The 4,892-nt window shown below is 41.9% G+C and overlaps 1 pseudogene across 1 annotated transcript; it reads right to left on the reverse strand.

The window, feature by feature from the left end:
* Positions 1-3,089: 3,089 nt before the first annotated feature.
* Positions 3,090-4,476, reverse strand: LOC103265147 (annotated as a pseudogene). Its single transcript, XR_002482232.1, has one exon. The product of XR_002482232.1 is annotated as a putative elongation factor 1-alpha-like 3 (transcript).
* Positions 4,477-4,892: the final 416 nt, after the last annotated feature.

Below are 4,892 nucleotides of genomic sequence, written 5' to 3' on the forward strand. Positions count from 1 at the left end.
AACAACAGATGCTGGAGAAGATGCAGCAAAAAGTTAACACTTCCATCTACACTGTTGAAGGGATTATAAACTAGTACAATCTCTGTGGAAAACAATTCCTGAAAAATCTGAAAATCAATCTTCCATACAACTCAGCAATTCCCCTCCTGAGAATATAACCCGAGGAACTTAAGTCACTCTGTGTAAAAGATAACTGCACAGGCATGTTTATTGCAGCACTATTCACAATAGCAAAAACATGGAACCAACTGTGCTGCCCATCAAAACTGAACTGGATAAAGAAAATGTTGTACATATACATGATGGAATATTACACAGTCATAAAGAAGGACAAAATTATGAACTTTGCAACCACTTGGATAGACTTAGAGTCTATAATAATGAGTGATCTATCACAGAAACAGCGAACTGAGTAACACATGTTCTCACTCATAAGTGGACCTTGAACAATTATCATAACACTATAAGAAAGGGATTGTCAATAGTGGGACACTACCAAAGTGGAGGGCACATAACATCAATAAGGATACCTGATCTCAAGCAAGGTGACATGGGGACCAAAGTGAGGCCCAAACTTTACCTGTGTAATGACCATTTGTGTACCTAACTCTGAGTTGTACCCCACATCTTTAAATTTAAAAAAATATTAAAGAAAAAGACATATACTATATTGCATTTGTTTACTAGACTTCTGTAGCCAAGTGCCACAAGCTAGGGGGCTCAAACAACAGGTGGTGTCTCCCATTTCTGCAGGCTATAAATCTAAGACCACTGAGTTGGAAGGATTGGTATCCTCTGAGGACTGTGAGAGAAAATCTGTTCTGTGCTTCTTGCCCAGTTTCTGGGAGTTCATGGCCATCTTCAGCATTCCTTGACTGGTATAGTCATCTGCCTTCATTTTCACATGACGTTCTGTGTGTGTGTGTGTGTGTGTGTGTGTGTGTGTGTGTGTGTGTGTGTGTCTGTTTCCTCATTTATCCTTTTTATAAAGAACCCTGGTCTTAATTGGTTAGAGCTAATAAGGAGGAAACCTTAGATTAAATGTAACAGAGTCTAACTGAGCAAAGAACGATTCATGAATCAGGCAGCCTCCCAAACCAGAGTAGGTTCAGAGAGACTCCAGCACAGCCACAGGTGGAAGATTTATGGGCAGTAAAAGGAAAGTGATATAGAGAAAAATAGGTACAGTGAGATACAGAAACAACTGGATTGATTACAGCGTGGAGTTTGTCATAATTGAACCCATTTGAAACTGTAGGCCACCATTTACTGAGCGAAACCTAGGGACTGGTGCAAGAGTGGGGAACAATGGGTTACTCATCCGGTGAGGTCACAGTTCACTGTATATGGAGAAACCTCTAAGTTAAACTTAAAATATGAATGGGGGACACCCCCCAAAAACAGAATTTATTTGTTTAAAAAACTGTGTATTTATTCTTCCATGTTTAAACTTCCATCACTTTTCAAGTCCTCTCTGTTGGATGCAATACACCTATCGCAATGCTGTTTCTGCTGCTCAAAACAGTTTTTGGACTCATCAGTGTTGATGCCTTTTAGTGTTTCTGCTGTTTTTGTCTTACCACTTCCACATCAGCAAAATATTTCCCTTTGAGGATTTCTTTCATCCAGGGAAACAAACAAACAAAGGCAAAATTGGTTGAATAATGAGGGTGGGGATGAAGGTCATGCCATTTTTGGTCAAAAACTGCTGATCACTCAGTGTGGTATGAACAGGTGCACTTGTAAACCACCCATTGTGAAATGGGCAAAAGGGTTGAAAGAATCTTCAAAACAAAATTCACTGAAGCTGAACGCAGCCTCTCCCAACAATGCTAACTGGTCCACTTATGCTGATGGGTTCCCACAGCACTTACCTTGTGGGGGAAGCCTGTATGACAAGGCACCCATCCTTCAAAAGATAATTCGGGGTTTCTTGGGTCCCCCCTCATAATTAGGCAGCTCTAGACCAAACTTAACAGAGATACCAGGGTGACTGGGGGCCAGTTAGAAGCCCAAACTTCACCTGACTGCAGGCTACTTATGTAGGTAACCCTCTCACTTGTACCCCACATCTTTATCATAAAATTTTTTTTAAAAACCAAAACTTAGCAAAACCTACCTTAGTGACTTCATTTTAATGTAATTCCCTCTCTAAGACCATGTCTCCTAATATGGACACATTCTGAGGTACTTAGGGTTGGGGCTTCATCATATGAATGTTGGAGGGGGACACAATTTGAACCATAACAGACCATCGTGCATTTACTTGTTAAACACATAACGACTAAACACTGCTGGATACCAGGCACTGTTCCAGGTGTGAGGGAGACAGCAAAGAGTCAAGGAGATGAGGCTCTGGCCTGAAGGACCTGCCGTCTCATTTGCATGGTCTAGTTAAGGTGCCATTCACTGCGCCCCCTGGGCTCCTTGTCAGTTTTTCTTAATACATTATTTTGACATTTTGATCTCACATTTCAAATAGCCAAAAGAGGATACGCATCTGCCCTTTTCAAAACCTGGAAAATAAATAAAGATTTCAGCTATATTTAGTAAATAAATTCTTTTTTCTTAGTGATAAAGTTTACATGTCAGGAAAGCTAATTTCATTTAGGTCCCTAGCATGACCCTTAGTGAATTAATTTTGGTTGTTTGCCTGATGATACAGCATACCATAAGGTAAGAAAATTAACTGTTATTTAACATAACTTTGCCTTGTCTTAATTTTGCATCTCTAAGCTATTGTAATGTTTCTTTTTTTTTTTCCTCTCTTATTAAACTTTGTTTTAATGGGTCTCAAAATTCTGTGACAGATTTTTGGTCAAGTTGTTTCCATTAAAAAGTACTGATTTCAAAAACTAATAACTTAAAACTGCCACACACACACACACAAAAAAAAAGCAAAAAAACCCACAAAAAAACCCAAAATGGTCCTCAAAACATTCTCCTTTCCTTCTGAAAGTTTTACAATGCATTATTATCATCAATCAGTCTTTTACTATTAAACTTAAATGGCCAATTGAAACACACAGTTCTGAGACCATTCTTCCGCCACTGATTAAGGCTGGAGTGGCAGGTATTGGGAATAATACTCATTTAGCCTTCTGAGCTTTCTGGGCAGACTTGGTGACCTTGTCAGCTCCGGCAGTCTTCTTGTCCACTGCTTTGATGACACTCACAGCAACTGTCTGCCTCATAGCACAGATGGCAAAAGAACCCAGAGGAGGATAGTCAAAGAAGCTTTTCACACACATAGGCTTGCCAGGAACCATATCAACGATAGCAGCATCACCAGACTTCAAGAATTTAGGGCCGACTTCCAGCTTCTTACCTGAACAGCAATCAATCTTTTCCTTTAGATCAGCAAACTTGCATGCAATGTGAGCCATGTGACAATCCAGTACAGGGGCATGGCCAGCACTGATTTGGCCTGGATGGCTCAGGATAATCACCTGAACAGTGAAACCAGTTGCTTCCATTGGTGGATCATTTTTACTGTCACCAGCAATGTTGCCATGGCGAACATCTTTGACAGACACATTTTTGACATTGAAGCCCATGTTGCCCCAGGAAGGGCTTCACTCAAATCTTCATGATGCATTTCAACAGACTTCACTTCAGTTGTAATGTTAACTGGAGCAAAGGTTACCACCACGCCAGTTTTGAGGACACCAGTCTCCACTCAGCCCACAGGGACAGTACCAATACCACCAATCTTGTAGACATCCTGGAGAGGCAGACACAGGGACTTGTCAGTTGGACAAGTTGGTGGCAGGATGCAATCCAGTGCTTCAAGCAGCGTGGTTTCACTGGCATTACCATCTTTACGGGTGACTTTCCATCCATTGAACCAAGGCATGTTAGAACTTGGCTCCAGCATGTTGTCACCATTCCAACCAGAAATTGGCACAAATGCTACTGTGTCAGGATTGTAGCCAATTTTCTTAATGTAAGTGCTGACTTCCTTAACAATTCCTTCATATCTCTTCTGACTGTAGGGTGGCTCAGTGGAGTCCATTTTGTTAACGGCAACAATTAGTTGCTTCACACCCAGTGGTAAGCCAGGAGGGCATGCTCACGGGTCTGCCGGTTCTTGAAAATACCAGCTTCAAATTCACCAACACCAGCAGCAACAATGAGGACAGCACAGTCAGCCTGAGATGTACCTGTAATCATGTTTTTGATGAAGTCTCTGTGTCCTGGACCATCAATGATAGTGACTTAGTACTTGCAGGTCTCAAATTTCCACAGGGAGATATCAGTGGTGATGCTATGTTCACGTTCAGCTTTCAGCTTATCCAAGACCCAGGCATACTTGAAGGAGCCCTTTCTCATCTCAGCAGCCTCCTTCTCGAATTTCTCGATGGTTCTTTCGTCAATGCCACCACATTTGTAGATCAGGTGGCCAGTGGTGGTGGACTTGTCCTAATCAACGTGTCTGATGATGACAGTGTTGATGTGTGTCTTTTCCTTTCCCATTTTGGCCTTTAGGGGTGGTTTTCACAACATCTGTGCTCTGAAAAAGCTCGTTGTGAAAAAGCTATTGTAATGTTTCATACACTCTAGGCCTGATACTTCTGGAGCTAAGCAATTTATAAAATGTTATACTAATGACCTTTTAAAAAATTCTTAACAGGTCGGGGGTGGTAGCTCACGCCTGTAATCCCAGCACTTTGGAAGGCTGAGGCAGGGAGATCGCTAGAGCCCAGGAGTTTGAGACCAGCATGGGCAACATAGTGAGACCTCGCCTCTACAGAAAATCAAAAAGTAGTCAGGTGTAATGACATGTGCCCGTAGTCCAAGCTACTTGGGAGGTTGAAGTGGAGGAATCACCTGAGCCCAGGAGATCCAGGCCATGGTGAGTGGTGATCATGTCACTGCACTCCAGCCTGGGT

The sequence above is a fragment of the Carlito syrichta genome, unplaced genomic scaffold, assembly GCF_000164805.1.
Source record: "Carlito syrichta isolate Samal-C Ts95f unplaced genomic scaffold, Tarsius_syrichta-2.0.1 Scaffold305869, whole genome shotgun sequence".
In the NCBI taxonomy this organism is placed as follows: Eukaryota; Metazoa; Chordata; class Mammalia; order Primates; family Tarsiidae; genus Carlito; species Carlito syrichta.